This window comes from Fragaria vesca, linkage group LG2 (genome assembly GCF_000184155.1).
Source record: "Fragaria vesca subsp. vesca linkage group LG2, FraVesHawaii_1.0, whole genome shotgun sequence".
Taxonomy (NCBI): domain Eukaryota; kingdom Viridiplantae; phylum Streptophyta; class Magnoliopsida; order Rosales; family Rosaceae; genus Fragaria; species Fragaria vesca.
This window is the reverse complement of record NC_020492.1, coordinates 21,746,405-21,757,508: the sequence shown is the minus strand read 5'-3', so window position 1 is coordinate 21,757,508 and position 11,104 is coordinate 21,746,405.

Below are 11,104 nucleotides of genomic sequence, written 5' to 3'. Positions count from 1 at the left end.
TGGTATTTATTGTTTTACTCAAGATCCGGCTTCAATGACTCATATGCACAGTGTATCGTAAATCTATTGAAACTGTTATTTTCAGGAGTATTGGTTGAATTTGCCAAGAGTTGACTTCAATTCTTCTCATACCGACATCCGAAAACTCAATTTTCTATGAAAATGAGGTATTGCCCCTCATTTTCAAGTTTCACCCAATTCGAGCCAAGACCTCTTGGTATAGCACACGAGTTTCTGACTAGTATCACTTTTTTTAGACCTCCGGTTTTTTCCGTTTCTGGCCGGTTTTACATGAGTTTCACCCAATTCGAGCCAAGACCAATTCGAGCCAAGACCCTTTGCTATAGCACACTAGTTTCTGGCGAGTTTCACTTTTTTTACACCTCTGGCTTTTTCTGTTTGGGTATGCTTATAGACACGCCTAACATCTTTTGAACCATTGTAGCATCAAAAATGAGGTATTGCCCCTCATTTTCAAGTTTCACCTAATTCAAGCAAAAACCCCTAGCTATAACACACAAGTTTCTAGGGGTCGCCTTGACCCGTATAAAGGTAGCCTAGATCCGCACAGAGGCAGCCTTAACCCGTTTGGACCCGTCTCAAGGCCGCTTTGGACTGCGTAGTGGCCACCTAGACCGCCTAGGGGCCGCTTAAACCTGTGTGGGGATTAGTGTTGGAACCGGTACGGTTACCGACTTTTTCTGTCGATACTGTGTACCAACCGACATTTGATTGGTTGCTAAAATCTGCTACCAATACCAATCACCAACGTCAGTATACCGACTTCTCGGTATCTCAAAATTCGGTTGGTACTGGTTGGTAATCGAGAAATATCGTATGAGGACGAAATTCCTAATTTCTAAAATATTGGGGAAGAGAAAGAAGAAGACAGACAAAAATTGAGTACATGCAACTTTGACGAGGAATAAGCAAATCTGGAAAGTCTGGATTTAGGAATAATAAGCGTAATGAAGCAAGGTTAACCATCAAGCATTCAATTACCCGATGCATCGTCATCGTCCACTTCTTTGTCCGGCAGCAATCAAAGCACAATTTCTCAGTTTTGAAAAAAAAAAACCTGAATTATCCTAAATTTCCATGAACCCCATCTTGGTTCCAATAACATACATAAATTTGACTGAGGGATTGTAGAGGCCGGATGTTGGCAGCTTCGGTGATGATCTTGACAGAGGAGACGAAGGGGAGAGAGAGAAAGGGTGGGCTTTGATGGACTGGAACTGGAAATAGGGGTGATGGTGGTCCGAGTTTCCTTGAAAAAGAAAGATTTGTTGGTGATTGAAATGGAGCAGAGGGGAGAAGAAGAAAGAATGGTGAAGAGAAAAGAAGAAGGACGGTGCGGAGAGAAAAAAGAGAATGGATTGATACTGTGAGAATTTATTTAACGTGTTAAGTTCTTGTTTTGACTCAGTAAAGCAATAAATTTAGCTTTTGCATATATATATATATATATATATATATTTGTAAGAAGAGCATTTGCTCTAGTGGTTGGAGGCGAGTCTCTCCAATTCGAGCCCCAACTTTGGCAAAGTGTCATATATTTTGCATTTGGAGGCGTATATCGATGGTATACGTATATCTCGGTTGGTACGGTATACCGATGGTGTACAAAATCGTGTATCGTAGCCGAGCCAAGATAAGTACTAGGTACGGCTGAGCCGAGCTGAGACACTCCGCTACCGACTGTTGTTGGCTTGGCTGGAACTCAGTTGGCTGGTTTGGCTTGGCTCAAATTGCCAGCCCTAGTGGGGACCGCCTAGACCGCTTAGAGGTTGCCCAAACCCGTATAGGGACCGCCAAGACTAGCTTAGTGATAGGAGCACAAAGTGTGACGTTCTTAATATGTTTATACCCTTTATTTACCTTTTGTTAACTCCTATTTAGTTGTTTTAGCTTTATATATATATTTGTGTTTAGTGTAGAATAATTGCTTAATGTAGAAATATGTAGGTTTTGGTGTTAGAATTCATAGTAATTTCGGAATTGAAGAATTGGGTGTTGAAATTGTGCTAAGTGTTGGAAATCCTTGTTTACTCAGGATTCCTTTCTTGATCAGGATTCCATCTTTCCTCTTTCCTAGTTTCTAATTTTCTTATTTCTATTTCAGGAAAGTCTAAACCCGTGTTGACTAGGAAAATGTTTTCCTGACTCATGAGGGAAAGGTGGCCGGCAGCTAGGAATTCCTGCTTGAGCTAGGAGAAGTACAATCCGAGATATGTATGGAGATGCCGTGAAGATTTCCCAAGTCACCAAGGAGAGAGAAACCGTGCGGCCCAAGAGAGAAGATTTTTCCAAGTTCAAGATGGTTTTGTCATTCCTTAATGCATGAGGATTACTTGAAGAACAAGAGAAGAAATTAAATCCAACTTGGACTTGGTTTTGCCGATTCAATAGGATTCCTTGTGCTTGAGGAATTCTTGGAGATCAAGACTTGTTACTCTATAAATAGGGCACGGCATGGCAGCAATTATCATCATCAACCAGTGCAAATAACACCAAAGCCTTTGCCGAAACTCCATCAACCTCCAAACACCATAATCCGATTCCACCATCATCCTTGATCCAAAGCACGTAGCCTAGGATTCCGCTCACTCGAAGAATAGAACAAGTAAGGATATTCTGAGAGTGTATTTCATAATTTACTTTCGGATTAGTATGTGTTTGTTCTTTTTGATGTTTGTTTTAGGTTTTTGCTTAAGTATGTTTCGATTCTTGTCTATGAGATAGAAGTACTTTTGAACCATGTTTTGAATTAAAGTTTTCAATTTTTAATCAATGATTTTAGGTTTTATGCCGTGAGTTTTATGTCTATATACTTTAAGATTTTCGGTGTATTCTTCTATTATCATGTGTAGTTGATACAAGTAGTTGATATTGCATGTGTTAATCATCCAAAGTTCGACTTTGATACAAGTAGTTGATAAGTTGCATTGTCTTTGTTATTTCACTGATTTTCTACCTATGTTTGATTTGGACTTGTGCTTAAACACATCGATTCTTTATGTGATACGTAATTGCATGATTAGTTTATGTGTGTGACCTATAAGTAGAGCACGTAGCCGAGCTTGTTTGTGTCACGATGTTGAATGAAACCCGTAGTCTAATTCTAAGTAGGTCTATGTCATACGAACCACGTAGGAACTTATGTGCATATCAAATTTAGGTTGTATAATTGCTCACGGTGTAGACTTAAATGAGATTAGAGATCGTCTTCTTTGTTCTTACATGGTTGTTTGGTTAAGTTTGCATGATTGTTAGTTGATCACATGTAAATATGTATAGAAGTAATTTAGGATTTATTTTCAATGTTTATTCCAAAATCATCAAAACCTTTAAACCCTATATGCTTATTTCGACATTTTTATTAGATTAGATGGATCTACCATGTAGTTGGATCTCCGGTTTAGAACGATCCCTGCTTGCTTTATACTACGATTGATTTGTTGACAGGGTTAATTGATGCGTGTGCAAATACGTCTTATCACTTAGTGGCCCCTAAGACCCGCCATGGGGTAGTCGAGACCCGCCAAGGGCACAAAGATCTAAGTAGCCATCTTTTGGTGATGTTTAGAAGACGACGCCCTTAGATTCGGGTTAAAGTGAAACTCGTATAAATTAATCTGATTGAGATTTTCGAGTTCCGTCAGTTCAAAAAGTATTTATTTGTCATGATTTCATACTAGAAAAGGTTTGGATAACAAATAAGAGCATTGAATTTTGACGGAAAAATCTGTGCCATAGCAAGGGAATTTAAAAGAAATCATGCCAAACTTGTATACACCTTTGGCCGCCTTGACCTTCGTAGGCCCTTTTAGACCCACCTAGGGCAGCCAAGGGGCCACCATGACCAGCCTAAGGTCGCTAAGGGGCCGCCTTCACCCATGTTAACCCGCATTGGGCCGTGTTGACCCTCTTTGGGACGCCATGACCCGCCTTGGGCTGCCATGACCCGCTTTGGGTTGCCATGACCCGCTTTGGCCTGCCTTGGGCCGCTTTGACCCTCTTTGGCATGCCATGACCCGTTTTGGGCCACCATGACCCGCCTTGACCTCTCTTGACCCGCCTTGGGCCGCCATGACCTGCCTTGGGATGCCATGACCCACCTTGGGCCGCCATGACCCACCTTGGGCTGCCATGACCTACCTTGGGCTGCCATGACCTACCTTGACCTGTCTTGACTCGCCTTGGGCAGCCATGACCGGCCTTGGGCCGCCTTGATCCTCTTTGGGACTCCATGACCCGCCTTGGGTTGCCTTGACTCATCTAGGACCACCAAGGGCCGCCTTGACCATGCTACGGCCGCCAAGGGGCTGCGTTCACCCGTCAAAGGCCGCCAAGATGCTGCCCTGACTCTCCTAGACCCGCCTAGGGCCGCCTTGACCTGCCTTGACTCGCCTTGGGCAGCCATGACCGGCTTTGGGCCGCCTTGACCCGCTTTGATCCTCTTTGGGACGCCATGGCCCGCCTTGGGCTGCCTTGACTCATCTAGGAGCACCAAGGCGCCGCCTTGACCATGCTACGGCCGCCAAGGGGCTGCGTTCACCCGTCTAAGGCCGCCAAGACGCTGCCTTGACTCTCCTAGACCTTCCTAAGCCGTCCTAGGCCCGCCTAGGGACACCAAGGAGCCGCCATGACTGAACTAGGGGTCACCATGACCCTCTTAGGCCCGTTTAGGGCCGCTTTGACCTTCCTAGGCCCGCCTAGACCTTCCTAGGCCCTCCTAGACCCGCCTTGGGCAGCCAAGTGGACACAATGACCCTCCTAGGGCCGCCATGGGGCCGCCTTGACCTGCCTAGGGCCGCCCTGACCTGCCTAGGGACGCCTTCACCCGTCTTAACCTGCATTCACCCGTCTTAACCCGCCTTCACCCGTCTTAACCCGCCTTGACCCTCTTTGGGACGCCATGACCCGTCTTGGGCCGCCATGACACGCCATGACCCGCCTTAACCTGTCTTGACCCGCCATGACCCGCTTTGGTCCGCCTTGACCCACTTTGGGCCGCCTTGACCCGCCTTTAGCCGCCATGACCCATCTAGGATCACCAAGGGGCCGCCTTGACCTTGCTACAGCTGCCAAGGGGCCACATTCACCAGTCTAAGGCCGCCAAGGGCCTGCCTTGACCCTCCTAGACTCGTCTTGACCCTCCTAGGTCGTCCTAGGCCCGCCTAGGGACATTAATGAGCCGTCATGACTGGACTAGGGGTCGCCATGACACTCCTAGGCCCGTCTTGGGCTGCTTTGACCCGCCTAGGCCCACCTTGGGCCTCCTTGACCTTCCTAGGGCAGCCAAGGGGCCACCATGACCCGCCTAGGGCAGCCTTTACCCGTCTTAACCCGCATTGGGCCGCCTTGACCCTCTTTGGGACGCCATGACCCGCCTTGGGCCGCTATGACCCGTCATGAATCGCCTTGGCCTGTCTTGACCCGCCTTAACCCGTTTAAAGCCACCAAGGGCCTCCTTGACCTATCTAGGGCAGCCTAGAGGCTGCCTTAACCCGCCCAGGGCAGCCAAGAGGCCTCTTAGACCTGCCTAGGACAACCAAGAGGCCTCTTAGACCCGCCTAGGACAGCCAAGAGGCCGCTTTGACCCGCCTTGACCCACCTTGGGCCGCCATGACCCGCCTTGACCTGCCTTGGGCTGCGATGACTTGTTTTGGGCCGCCATGACCAGCCTTGACCTGTCTTGACCCTCCGTGGGCCGCCATGACCCGCCTTGACCTGTCTTGACCCGCTTTGGGCCGCCATGACTAGCCTTGACCTGTCTTGACCCTCCTTGGGCCGCCATGACCTGCCTTGACCTGTCTTGACCCGCCTTAGGACGTCATGACCCGCTATGACCCGCCTTGGGACACCATGACCTGCCTTGGCCGTTATGACCCGCCTGGACTCGCCTTGACCCGCCTTGACCCTCTTTGGGACGCCTTGACCCTCTTTGACTCGCCTTGGGCTGCTTTGACCCGCCTTGACCCATCTAGGGCTACCAAGGGGCCGCCTTGACCCTGTTAGGGCCGCCAAGGGCTACGTTCACCCGTCTAAGGCCGCAAACCAGTCTAAGGCCGCCAAGGGGTCTCCTTGACTCGGCAAGGGTCGCCTTGACCCTTCTAGGCCCGCCTAGGGACACCAGGGGGCCGTCATGACTAGACTAGGGGTCACCATGACCCTCCTAGGCCCGTCCTAGGACGCCTTGACCTTGACCTCTTAGACCCGCCTAGGGCCGCCAAGCGGCAGCCTTGACATGCCTAGCTAGGGCCGCTAAGCGACCGCCAAGGGGTCGCCTTCACCCGTCTTAGGCCACTAAGGGGCCTCCTTGACCTGCCTTGTCCCGCATTGGCCCTCCTTGACCCGCCTTGGCCTGCGTTCACCCGTCGAAGGCCGTTAAGGGGTTGCCTTGACCCTCCTAGACCCGCCTAGGGCCTTGACTTTCCTAGGCCCTCCTAGGTTCGCTTAGGGCCACCAAGGGGCAGCCATGACTCGTCAAGGGGTCGCCATGACCCGTCTAGGGCCACCAAGGGGCCTCATTGACCCATCTAGGGCCACCAATGGGCCGCCTTGACCCGGGTAAGGCTGCTAAGGGGCCGCATTCACCCGTCTAAGGTCGCTTTGACCTGCTAAGGGGCTGCCTTGACCCTCCTAGACCTGCCTTGACCCTCCTAGGTCCTCGTAGGCCCGCATGATCCTCTTAGGCCCTTCTAGGGCCGCCAACGGGCTGCCTTGACCCTTCTAGACCCTTCTAGGACCACCTTGACTTACCTAGGGCCGTTAAGTGGCAGCCTTGACCCGCATACGGCCACCAAGGGGCTGCCTTGACCTGCCTTGGGCCGCCATGACCCGCCTTGGGCCGACTTGACCCATTTAGGGCCACCAAGGGCCACCTTGACCCGGCTATGGCCTCTAAGGGGACGCGTTCACCCATTTAAGGCTGCCGAGATGCCACCTTAACCCGCCAAGGGGCTGCATTGACCTTCCTTAACCCGCCAAGGGGCCGTCTTAACCCGCCTAGACACGCATACGGCCACAAAGGGGCCGCCTTCACCTGTCTTAGGCCGCTAATGGGCTGCCTTGACCCGTCATGACCCGCAATGACCCGTCTTGGGCCGACTTGACCCATCTAGGGCCACCTTGACCCGGCTATGGCCTCCAAGTGGACGCGTTCACCCATTTAAGGCCTCTGAGATACCGTCTTAACCCACCAAGAGGCTGCATTGATCCTCCTAGACCTGCCTGGGGCCGCCTTGACCCTCCTAGGCCTTCCTTTGCTCGCCTAGAGCCACCAAGGGGCCGCCATGACTTGCCAATGGGTCGCCATGACATATATTGAACCAATTCATATATTTTTTTTGGCCTCCGGCTTTTTCCGTTCGGGTGTGGTTACAGACACCTCCTCACATATATTGAACCATTCTAGCTTCAAAAATCCTTGTTATTTATCAATTTACTCGCGATCATGCTTAAATGACTCACACGTGTCGTGTTTTGTAAAGCTGTTGCAATTATTGTTTTAAGAGGTATTGAGTGAATTTCCAAGCTTCTGTTCTCTTCAATTCTTCTCATATTGACATTGAGATCCTGTTTGAACCAATATTTGGCACGACCTACGTGGTAGATGGTGGATTTCCTGCAAGTATACAGGGTGGATGTAGTATAGTGAAATGGAAGAGAAGGGGTTGTCGTTCCCACGAGGATATTAGTTCAATTCAAATTATGAAATACCTAAACTAACTATACTAAAACACACAAATCACGATAACAATTTAAAGAAACAAAGAAACAATAAAATAAGTAAACAAATAATGATAAATGAATCTAGGGCGTCAGAATCAACCACTAACAATCTTATGTATGCTTTGATGCAACTAACAGACTCTTTCGTTTCTCTAGATGACAATTCCCGTATCTAAGTCCTTCTCAGGTACTCTAGACCATAATTTTCCTTAAGTGTATGATGCTCTCTCTCTCGGGTAAAGGTCGTATATCCTAACTATGCAGTTTATCCTTCTCAGGTATAAATTTAACATGCAGGACTCATTACGTACTAGAAAATAAGGGAATCAAGCAAACCATTTATTCTTTCTCAAGCAACAATGTAATTCACCACACTTAACCACAAGAAGCTATATAAATTATATTGCATCTCTGCTTCAAATTTATCTTTCAATTACTAAATGCAAAGCCCTAAGGTGATCAATCAAAGAACTTAAACATCAAGCATAAAATTCAACCAGTGATTAAGCATTCATCATTAAGAAACTATAAATCTATTAATTAATCATAAAAAACATAAACAATCATGCTAGTGAATCATCCTAACCCTATAAAAGGTTTAACTAAACATGACTAAATAAAACATAACGAAAACATAAAAAGAACGAAAAGGTGAAGGGTGGATAGATCTCTGCTCCTTTAGGCGTCTTCAATGTGCTTCCGAGACCTCCCTCAATGTGAAATTCGTGCTCTCTTATATAGAAAAGTTTCCTGCTCATCTTTGGCTTCATATTTCCTTGTAAGACTTGGATTCAGACTCCTTTCTTGATATGGAATGGGAAAACCTTGAGATATCTCTTGTAGAACTAGGAATACATGTACTCATTGAATCCTCATATGCGTTATTGTCCTTGAAGCTTTAGGGTTAATGATCTTGTGCCATAGATCTTGAGTTCTCCACAAAAGCTTGTAATTCCGAGCAGATTTTCTGATCTGACCTATCTTCATTCAAATGATCATAACTCAGTCCATAAGTATCGAAATCGAGATCCGTAAAATTCTACAGAAAGTAGACTTCCATAGCTTTCCAATGATATAAGGCTCATAGTCTGATTTAATCCGAGTAATTCCCTGTAATTCGGAAAAGTTGGCAGTTCTGCATAGGCAGATTCTGGCACTTGGGATTGTAGTCGCCTTTCAATCCTTATTTGCTCGTTTTAGATCATTTTCTTCTCTTTACGACACAAACCTACAAAAGCACTAAATTAACATAAATAAGTCATAAAGAAGAGAACTAAACGCAAATATCAAGATTAAAGGGCTTAGAAATATAGGATAATATGAGCACATCAGCAGACCAAATGGACGGGTCCATTAGTGACCGTGGCCATTAACGGTCATTAAACAGGTGGTTGAGGTGTTACGAAACAAGCTCCCTCCCTTTGCACCAGAAGGTTGGGCTGCTATGAAGGAGTACCACAAGACATATTCCGCCTTAGCTCTGTACGGGCCAACATGGGAGGAGCTGGATACGCTAAGAGCCTTGACAGATAACCCGCAGCTTGAGCCTTTAATGGTACAGAGTATGTCGAGCACCGGTTTGAAGATCTTGTATCAAGCACGGTTAGATGGTGTGGAGTTGTTTTCAAGCAAGACTGATTTGCTGGTATCTTCATCGGACCTTAAGTATCTGAAGGGGTATCACCGAATGTATTCAGTTATTAGCACTTATGGAGTTACACCACAGGAGCGAGGACTGTTGTTGAAGATGGATGAATGCATTCACCATCGAGAGATGGAGTATGCAGCCGAGGTAAAGAAAAGTGATTTTGATTTTGAGTCAGAGGAAGAGCTAGCTAGCATGGATGTGGATGACAGTGCGGCTGTTCGACAAACCAATTTGTTGGGAATCGATGGCAAAGCCAGTTAGGTGTTCGTTCAAGATCAGTTTTGTATTGATGATGAGCAACAAATGATTGAGGTGGAAGAACAAGAAGTTGAGCCCGGTGAAGCAAGACATGCGGAAGACTTGATGATTGGTCACTACGAGAGCTTCAACAATGACCTTAAAAGTTTTATCGATCCTTATGCGAGCATCACTAGTCCTACCAAGCATGTTGTACTTAGCCATGAGGTAGAGACTCTGGGAGGTGAGGAAGAAGTGGAGTCATCCACGGCGGTACTGGTTGAAAGAGAAGACATGACAATGCGTATGGTTTTTGTTTTAACAATTGATTTCCTGGCACAACCAGATCAACCACAAGAAATGGAAGGGGATGTTGCAAATGTAGTTTTACCAACAATTGTCATGGAAGAACAATCCTTGACTCACTTTTCTAAACCAACTCCAGAGATGGTCAAACACATCAAACCTTTGTATATCACCGCTTGTTTTGAGGGATATCCGATTTCAAAGGTTCTTGTTGATGGTGGTGCCACGGTGAATGTAATCCCAATGTTTGTGGTGTCAAAGTTGAAGAAGACGAAGAAAGACATTCTACCTGCTGACCTGGCAGTGTATGATTACTCTGGATGTAAGAAGAAAACTTTCGGGGTGATTCCGCTAGAAGTTAAGGTAGGAAGTAAGAGCATTATTACAGGTTTCTATGTGATTAATGCTGACACAACTTATAGTGCCATCTTAGGGCATGACTGGATCCACAAGCACATGTGCATTCCATCTACCCTTCATCAGATGTTGTTATTCTGGAATGAGAATGAGGTTGAAGTAGTGCGAGCTAATGATAAGCCGTTTAAAGCAACGGTTAATGTGGTTGAGGCCGCGTATTATGATGAGCTAGTGGGCCCATCCGAAATCCGGAGGGAAGACAACACCAGGAGAATTACTGGTGTTACCATGTGCATGATGATTTCACTTGGCGCCGAGACTGTCTTTGAAGTCTCGGAGCGTCCTGCCTTGGCTAAGCTTTTTGACTCTATTATTAATGAGTGACACCAGAGAAGAGGATGCAAGGATGGCCGCAGTTGAAAGCTCTATGCTGAACCTGCTGGCCTATTGGCATGAGAGGGCCGCCCATACTGGTGCGCCCATTAATTTGGTGGAATTTTTGTCTGAAAGTACACATGAGGACGAGATCCAAATGGAAGACCTCGGCCCTGCTCCGGCCGAGTTAGAAGACACTCCAACATAAGTGGAGGATCGCAGAGAAGAACTCAATCTTGGTACGCTCGAAGACCCAAAACCACTCTTCATTAGCAAGCTGCTTCCTAGTGAGTTTAAGGAGGAGTTGGTAGCTTTACTTAGGGAATATAAAGATTGTTTTGCTTGGGATTACCATGAAATGCCCAGCTTGGACCGGAGCGTAGTAGAACATAAGTTACCTTTATATCCTAATTGTAAACCTCATAAATAGCTGCTGTGGCG